This window comes from Piliocolobus tephrosceles, chromosome 10, assembly GCF_002776525.5.
Source record: "Piliocolobus tephrosceles isolate RC106 chromosome 10, ASM277652v3, whole genome shotgun sequence".
NCBI classification, from domain to species: domain Eukaryota; kingdom Metazoa; phylum Chordata; class Mammalia; order Primates; family Cercopithecidae; genus Piliocolobus; species Piliocolobus tephrosceles.
Window position 1 is genome coordinate 11,590,179 of NC_045443.1, and position 9,807 is coordinate 11,599,985.

At 44.5% G+C, this 9,807-nt stretch overlaps 1 non-coding gene across 1 annotated transcript; it reads left to right on the top strand.

Annotated features, from left to right (window-relative positions):
• The first annotated feature begins 9,507 nt into the window (after positions 1–9,507).
• Positions 9,508–9,569, top strand: LOC111552147. The gene has a single exon (XR_002734561.1). It is a non-coding gene; the product is annotated as a U7 small nuclear RNA (small nuclear RNA).
• Positions 9,570–9,807: the final 238 nt, after the last annotated feature.

Consider the following 9,807-nt stretch of genomic DNA (forward strand, 5'->3'; position numbering starts at 1 on the left):
CCACGGAGCCCGCTGCTGAGGCCCCAGCATGATCCCAGCCCACCCCTCTGTGTCCACGGCGCCCGCTGCTGAGGGCCCAGCATGAGGACTGTGCCCAGCCTCCCCTGAGACCCTCACTCACCAGGTGCTGGCAGATTTCCTCCAGGACTTGCATGTGGTTACTGAGCCCACGTGGTGTGCAGTAATGGCTGGATGAGTGAGGACCAGATGATTACATCAGCCCGTGCTGCCGGGGCCCTTCCACAGGCATGTGGGATGGAGAGAGGGAGGCCCCAAACCCATTCCTGTGATGCTCCAGCCAGGGGACTAAGTGGAAGCCCCTCCATCACGAAGAGCGCAAATGTGCTCAGAGCCACCCAGAGGACAATGCCAAAGAGGTGGACGCACAGCATACGGCCAAGTCTGGGCTCATGGAAAGAAGCCATAGGGAAGAGGCTCTGCTACCACAAAAGGGGATATGAATTGGCCCTAGGGGCAGCCAGAGACAGCCAGCATGCCTGGAGCACTTTGGTCTTATTGTCCGGCAAGCTCAGCAGAATCAGGACCAGAAATGTGAAAATTTGTTTCTGGGTAGTGGTTCCAGGCTTATATTTTTTTCATTGCTGCAGCATGTCGCCCACAGCAGAGGTGGCTGAGATCTTCACCTTCTCCCGCTCCTGCCAGGAAGCACAAAGTTGAGATGACAGACAGTGGCTTCCCTGGCCCGGTCTGGCCTGGCTTTCCTCCTTCCACGTCTTGGTCTCTGTGTGCAAGGGGTCTCGGCTGCACTGTGCTTAACTGATAAATAGATAACACGATGTGTGTATGTGAGGGGTTCTCTCTAGAGTCCTAGAGCTAAGAAGCCCGTTGATGAAGGCACAGTGCTAGGAACAGGGTCATTGTTTCAGTTCTACCGTGGACTATATCTGCAGCTTGTGACTTTGTTGCCTTCTGTGGATTAGCTCAAGAATGCCAAATTTTTAAAAAATACGTGTAGTTATCCTCGTTATGCTGTGAATAACATGGTTTAAATCTATATTACCTTGTGTGAATTCATAATGACCATAATCAGCTAAGCCTGTACACTTTCATTCAATAAACATGTACTGAGCACCTACCATAAGCCAGACCCAGTATAAACCACAGAGACACGGTGGGAAAAGACAGAACACCCCTGAACACGGGAGCAAACACTTTCACAAGTGGGAGGCCCACATTGTAGCACAATGGCTAAACAGGGAGATGACTCAGGGTCAGCACTGTGAAGACCAGGAAGAGAACCCCATGCAGACAAGCTCAGGATGGGTGAGTGAACATTCATTCGGTCATGAGATCGGCAGTCGTGGAAGTCAGGGAAGTCTTCCTGGAAGAGGACAAGTTTATGTGGCTGTCACACCCCTTTTAATACAGCAGGAAGTCCTGTCCACCTATAGAATGAAGTCCAGCAAAGTGTGAGGGCTGTCCTTAAACCTAATGCCATCTATGGGAATCAAGGGCCAGGCCTCAACTGTCTAGGCAGCCTCATCGGGAAGGCATAGCATGGTGCAGCTATTGTGACCATGTGACCCATATTCTGAGATCCAGTTCCTTTGAGGATGAAGGGGCACTGTTGATAATCACAGTGGACAACAGCATACGGTCTCCTGGGATATAGCAGAAAAAGCCCAGACTTAGGAACGGCAGACCTGGTTCCAAACCCTAACTTAGGACACATTTGGGCAAATGCCTTTCTGCCTCTGAGCTTCCGTTTTCCCTCTGTAAAATATCAAACTCATAACGTTATTGTGAGTATCAAAAATAAGATGAGAAAAACTCCCAGTCCAATGCCTGACAAGTCCCAAATATTATTAATAAAAGCCTATAATCTTACCTGCAATTCTGAAATCCAAAAACCTCTAAAAACTGAAAGCTTTCTAACCTCATTTGGTGGCTAAACCAGACTGCAACGAATGCATGGCTCTACATCCCACTTAGTGTAATTCACTCTTATTTTTCTCCACAGAAATCTTTATGTGTTTGATGACAGGCTGCTGCTCCAGTTCCTGCTGGGAGTGGTGTGAATATACTGTGTGTGTGTGTGTGTGTATATATACACACAGTATATTCACACAGTGTGTGTATATATATTGACACAGTATATTCACACAATGTGTGTCTGTATATAGATATATGTATCTATACATAGATACATATATACATAAGTATCTATATATCTATATATAGATACATGTATGTATGTATCTATGTATGTATACATATATGTATGTATACATACACATATGTGTATATATACTATATATGTATACATACATATATATGTATGTGTATATATGTGTGTGTGCGTGTATCTATATATATATATATGTATTATCTTTCTGAAGTCCAAGGTTTCCATATTAGGCTGGAAGGATGGGATCTCTTAATTATGGCTATCAGTGTCCTATTGAGATTTAAATATCTTGTCATCTCTAGATACAGTTATGGAGAATGATATTTAGTGAAAAATTGCATGTTTCATTTTTTAAAAAGCAGTGCATAAAATAATGTTCCTATTTGTTTTTTAAAATAAATATACACATATATAAGCTCGTCTAGGCATGGACCATCTCATGAAGCAGCTCTGAGGGTGGTGACTGGTTGCTGGGAAACTGAGGTCAAGAGACAGAAATATTCAGATTTTATTGTGTACCTTCTTATGCAATGTGAAATTTATATCCTATATATAGAATAATTTTTTAAACATTAAACTAAAAAGTTAAAAGACATTTTATACCCATTATGGTAGCTAATATTTTTTCCTAGAAGAAGAGAAAATATAATGAGTGTTGGTGAGGATGTGGAGACACTGGAACCCTCGTGCACTGTGGGTGGGAGGGTAAAATTGTACAGCTGCTATGGAAAACGGTGCGCAGGCTCCTCAAAAAGTTCAACCTAGAATTACCGTCGGATCCAGCAAGTCCACTTCTGAAAATACACCCAAAAGAATTGAAAGCAGGAACTCTAAGAGACATCTGCACACTCATGTTCATAGCAACATTCTTCACAAGAGCCACCAAATAGAAGCAACCCAAATGTCCATCGGTGGATGGAGAGATAATGAAATGTTAGGCTACACACAACAGAACACTATTCAGACTGAAAAAGGAAGGAAATTCTGGCACATGCTGTAACATGGATGAAACTTGAGGACATTTGCTTAGTGAACTAAGTCAGACACAGGACAAATACTGTCTGATTCCACTTATATGAGGTACTTACAGGAGTCAGATTCAGAGACAGGAAGTCAAATGGTGGTTGTCAGGGGCTGGAGGGAGGGGGCAATGGGAGTGAGTGTTTAATGGACACGGTTTCAGTTTGGAAAGATGAAAGAGTTCTGGAGATGGATGGCGGTGGTGATGCTTGCACAACCATGTGAATGGACTAAATGCCACAGAACTGTACATTTTAAATGATTAAAATGAGCTGTAAACCCAGCACTTTGGGAGGCCGAGGCAAGAAGATCACGAGGTCAAGAGATCGAGATCATCCTGGCCAACATGGTGAAATCTTATCTCTACTAAAAATGCAAAAATTAGCTGGGCATGGTGGCAGGCGCCTGTAATCCCAGCTACTCGGGAGGCTGAGGCAAGAGAATTGCTTGAACCCAGGAGATGGAGGTTGCAGTGAGCCAAGACCATGCCACTGCACTACAGCCGGGCAACAGAGCCAGACTCTGTCTAAAATAAAATAAAATAGAATAGAATAGAATGGCAAACGTTATGTGATGTGTTTTATGACAATAATAAAGTTAAAGGAGCAATTTCCTGCATGAAATATTCCTTGGGAATGCCCATATCTCTGGAGCTGAACCTTCCTCTGAGCTGCGCAGGGTGGCAGTTGGCACAGGCTCAGGGGCCTATAAATAATGCATGATGACTCAGGGCCCATTGTCAGGGATTGCCCTCCAGGGCTCTGCAGGCCCTGCTGACCTCAGATTGCCCTTTGAGCAGGCTGGTTTGAGCCATGGAGGAGCAGAAGTGGGGCTTGAGTCTCACATGGACAGGCTGGTGGTGTCATGACATAAACGCACATTGCCAGGAGCCGGGGCCTGGTTATGGTGAGCAACAGACTCCTAGACGTGCCCCAGGGAGTCACATCACAAGATGCTTGGATTGAGCCACTGGTGTCTCCATCAGGGTCCAGTCCTTCTGGGTAAGGGATGAGGGGCCCCTGCTTCTCTTTGAAAGAAGTCACTTTCCAGCCAGGGCTTCTCTCCTGCAGGTCTAAAGAGGCAAAGATGATAAAGTAGAAATGACAGCTCCCTGTTCCCTTAATATCTTGACACCTGAGGTTCTCTTTTTGTCTTTTATTCCATTTCTTTCTTTTTTAAAAAAAAGATTTTAATTTCTTTGTTTTTAATCAAAGAAGGGGCTTTCTGGCAGAGTTAGAGGATTTGAACCATTTCTCTGCACCAACTGGCAATTTCAGCTTATTTTCTGGGGTTCTCCTTACCATTAAAATGTGGCCCACTGCGACACTCAGATTTCAAATGCCCCTGCCCAACAAGGAAGCACAGCCACTGAGTCTTTCAGTTACTCTGGGGGAGCTGGTCCCAGTCCCACCTCTAACGCAGCTCACACAGGCAGGTCCACGGGCTCCTCGCTTGTATCACAGACCAGGTCCCTCAGCAATTCCATGCACAGATCAGACAGGAAAACTGTGCCCAGCCTAGGACTTCAACAGAGGGGACTGTAATGTGGGAAACTGGCCACAAAGATGTTGAAGGAGCTGAAAAGTCAAACAGGATTAGTGAGGCAAACCAGAGAGATGTAACAGGAAGAAGTTTCTACCCACCCTGGGCTTGGAAAGAGAATGTTACCCAAACCCGAATCCCAGGCTGTCTGGTGGGAATTGGAAGTTTGGAGGAAGGGGCCATCCACCCACAAAGGTTCGGTGTTAGGGGCCCTGACCAGGCCAGAGAGAGATGGAGAGACTCCCTGGCATCTCCCTTCCCCTAGCCATGCGGTTGATTCTTACTGACTCCCTTGGGCTGAGCCTAGCCAGGAGCAGGAGGCCAGGGATCCTGGGAAATGAAGTTTGCAGAAGACAGAGCAGAGAATCCAGGAAAACAACTACAGTCCAGCAGTCCAGCAGTGGTGGATAATTATTATTATCTAATAATAAATTATTATTATTTTCTGCAATTCACATTAACTGGGCATCCTGTATTTTCATCTGGCAACCCTAAAAGAGAAGGTCCAAAATCTGTTGAGTCAAGCCGGTGGATTCCAGGAGGGACTATTGCTGGATTTCCGGACTGATGCTCGCTTTATAACACTTAACTATTTTTAGCCCCTTTCCTCCCACCGTCCCTCCCTCCCTTCTCTCTCTCTCTTTCTTTCTTTCCTTCTTTCTTTCTTTCTTTTCTTTTTCTTTCCCTCTTTCTGACCAAGTTCTCACTCTCTACTGAGGTTGGAATGCAATGGCACAATCTCAGCTCACTGTGGCCTCAACCCTCAGGATCATGTGATCCTCCCACCTTAGCCTCCTGAGTAGCTGGGATTACAGGTGCGCACTACCACGCTCAGCTAATTTGTGTATTTTTTGTGGAGATGGGGTCTCACTATGTTGTCCAGGCTGGTCTTGAGCTCCTGGGCTCAAGCAATCTGCCTGCCTCAGCTTCCTAAAGTATTGAGAGTACAGGCATTAGCCACCACACCCAGAAACTTCTGTTTTTAGCCATGGTCTCTTTAGGTGTTCTGTATCGCTCTAAGTCAAAACTATTCCTTAAACATACAGGACTCGAAGTATTGATCTCCTGGAGCGTCTAGTCATCTCCAAGCCATAGGGCTTACAGTAGGCTGTCCTCAAACAAGCAAAGAAATGATAGACTTTCTACCCCAACTCAGATCTAGGTTTCAGGGCTCATTCTAGGGACAGCTGCAATTGCCAAGTAGACTGTGAGGAAACTTTCTCAGGGTTCTAGAAAAAAAAAATGGAGGAGAAGGTGAGGAGGGGGAAGGAGAAAGAGAGTTAAAACAAAGAGAGAGACAGAGAAAATTAAAGATTATATCAAGCCTCTCCCAACTCCCTCCTCTCTCCCTGGAACACAGGAGTAAACGTTAAGACGAGAAGGATGAGATTTCTACCCTAACTGAGGAAAACTACAAAACATGAGAGTTTGAAAAGACAATAAGGAAGATAGAGGCCAATCCTGTAATTTTTCAGATGAAGAAAGTAAGGCCCAGGAAGAAGAAATTACTGTATTCAGATCACACAGTTTTAAGGATTCGAGCCAATACTGGATCCTAACCCAGTGTTTACTATTCTATGCAGTGTTCCATTATTCGTGGATTGCAACGATGAAAGAATGCTTAGAAATGATCTAGTTCAACCTCCTTACTTTAAAATAAGAAAAGATGTATTGAGAGAGGTCAAATAATTTGCTTAAAGTCACAGTTGGCTTTTTGCTACCAATCCAAGCTTCTTTTCCCTAGTCTTTGCATATACACATAACAATGTGTTGAATAATTTCAAAATTATTTCAAAAATCAATCCAGAGTAAATGTACTTATTCAGGAGAGCAGTGGAAATAGGAAATATAGCAAACATAAAAACACCTCATCCCTATGACTCAATTTATACAGGTCCATAAACAGTTAACAGTTTTCAACACCTAACACTTCTCTTCTTGTGCTAACTGGCAGCCAGAGTTATTTTGCAAAACTGTGTTTCCAAGTCCTCAAGAGGAATACACATGTAAGTATGCTTTAAATTTGCAAATGTTTTATCTTTGAGCTCCTTAAATGGTTAACACCATTAATCTTCATCTTTAAGCTGCTGTTAAGTTTGTTAAGTTTATACATATGTGTGTTTATCTACACAGAACTTTTTTCGGCTGGTCCTGTGACTCCTAGAACTGTATCCTTCCACCCACTATACATTTCCCTATGTAAATAATAGTGGCTTTCACTCGTGATGGAAACAAAACAGAAGGAATGAGGTCAAGGAGGAAATAAATTTGGATAGAAAGAAGCCATCAAAACCCTGTGAATAAAAGTCACATGCAAGTTTTGGTGACTTGTAAGAGCACAGAGAGGAAAAAACGGATTATTCAGGAGTAGGCTCCTGTAGGGTAGAAGAAGCTGCACAGCGGGAGTGGGGGGCAGGCACAGGTGAGCACCAGGATGCACCAAGGACACTTGGGAAGTGCTGAGGGCTAGGCCACACTTAACTCAGGTCTGTGCCCTTCAGTGGGGAGAAGCCTCAGAGTGTTTTCACCCTGCGAATCTCCTCTGTGCAAGAAAAGACCAGTTGATGTCCTTGCAAAGTTTCCTATTTGACCAGTTCATTCTTATTTCAAATTTTTATGTTATCATATTTTTTAGAGACAGGGTCTCACTATGCTGCCCAGGCTAGACTCGAACTCCTGGGCTAAGTGAGCCTCCCACCCCAGCCTCCTGAGTTGCTACCATGCCCAGCTTGCCCAGTTCATTTTTAATGAGGCCAAACACATTGGCCATGCAACTCACACACAAAAGGGAATGTCTGTAGTTTTGGTCAGTCACAAACTCATTGTACTTTACAGAGGAAGCTCCATGCAGAATGTTCAAATATCATCCTCTAAAGGTTGACTCTAAGTACACAGAAGCAGTGTAGGGGCACAGATAGCTCAGCTGAGTGCTCAGCACATCAAACAACAAAGCATATGGTGGTTTCCCTCTACCCAGAGCAGGGTCTGATACAGAGGAGCAAGCCTGGATTTTGTCCTTGGGCAAATTGCCCCATTAGGGGAGGGAGGAACCCACTCTCCAGACTTTCGGGTTTGAAGCAGTGCCTGCGTCTGAGCAGAGCAAGGAATGCTTCCTGCTCCAGCCAAACTAGACTAGCCTAGGCCCTGAGATCCATGACGTCACATGTGCCTTTTTCTCCAGGCACACTGGAAAGCTCAGTCCTCCCACCATGACTGTTCCCGAGACAGTCCCTTTGCATGGAGAACCCTTGCCCATCCCACCCACCCCCACACCATAAAAAGTCAATGTGAGAAGGTTTGAATGGATTTAGTGATCCTGCACTCCAACCTTGCCTATCTATTCATCGAAGTCCGCTTCAAATACCACTTTATAAAGACATTGTGGTTCTTCTGTCTCCCAATTCATTGGTACTTTGGTGCTCTCTTATGGTCTACATCACATACAGTCTTGTATTAGAGTTGTTTGTGTACATATTTTCTGCCCTCACTCCAGGGCCAGATTAAAACCTATAAATCTTAAAATATTTTGGTCTCCTGAAAATTAAACAGTATCATTCATAGTTTCCACTATTAAAGATTTTATGCTTTTGGAATAAAATATGTCATTCTTCACCCCCCCCCAAAACCCCAAAACTTTGTTCCTCTGCTTTTCTAGTTTCCCGTGTGCTGCTTAGTGGGTTTTCCAGCAGCCCTGATCCCAAGCACATGTGAGACCATGAGCATTTTCAAGACAAAAGTGTCCTTACTCCTCTTTATGAGACTGCTAAGATTAAACACGGAGCTCAGAACACAGTATGAACACAGTAAATGTAGGATGAAATGAACAAGGCTAGCATTCACTAATGAGAGCTCCTCAAATGATGAGCAAGAAGAAGTTGAAACGGTGCCAACCAAGGCTTCCCAGTGCCCCTGGAGACCACACAGCCCTCTTACACAGGAAATGACACGATTCCTGATAAGCAAGCAGTACACACTGCACAGCTTCCTTCCCTTCCTCCCCCTGCCACTCAACACCTTTGGCAAACAGCCGCCTGCCTTCATCCTTCATTAGGAAAGCATTCATGAGACAACAGCATTAACAGTGCACGAACTAATGCTTCTTCGAATTTTTCTGGGGTCTGCTGCTGCTACTGCTAAAATCCACTTGCCTTCAGATGCAGTTTCTCAAATGACTTAAAAGCTTCTCTGCATTTGATCCGTGCAGCATCACTTTCTACTCCCCCAGTCAGAAACCAGAAGCCACCCACCGCCATTTCCTTCCTCCATGATAGTAGAAAGCTGCAGAGAACAGCTGGCCTCTGGGCTGCCAGGCTGTGGGCTGGGTAGGGAGGATCCATTGCAGGAGCATTGGAAAGCCTTGAGCACCCCGCCCTGCCTGTCCACACAGCAGTACCTTCACAGCCTTTTAGTAGTTCCGATCAGGTTTCTGCCTCTTAAAGCGGCCCCACAGACTAAAAGCCATCATCTGGAATTGGGAGTAAAAGTGCCCATAGGATATGAAGCGCTCTAAGAAAATTCAGCTGGGCAGGTATTTTAAGGTCACTGACTGACTCCAAATTGAAGGTAGAACCCATACTGACCGCAATTCATCACATTTCTGTAACTTCAGAACTCACTGCTGGCTCGTGGAGAAGGTTGCAATTGTATTCAGTCTGGATATCTGAACATATTATTTAGAAATATTAGCTTATCCAGCTGCCTACGGAGCTTCCCTTCTGGGCTTTCAGTTGCTACATTCTCTAAAGCCATATCTGACCCACACCTTACTAACACTATGTGCTTCTTCAGCATCCACCCAGTGTTACAGCTCTTTTAGAATTGGTCTAGCTGGTTTTCCAGTCTTCACTGGAAAGCCCATGCCCCCAAATATAAAAAATAATAAACCATTCACCCCTAAACTTCAGGAGGGCTTCCAATCGTCTTTAAGCACTCATTTAAAAGAAAAGTCTTTTATTCCCTTATAATAGTATTAAATCATTAGCAAATGATTCTCAAAACTATTTTTTTGAGTGCTCTCTTCTGTGTGAGAATGTAGGAAATGATGACCAAGTATATGAAGTTTTTGGTGAGCAGGGCAGGCCTGGTCGGTGATGTGA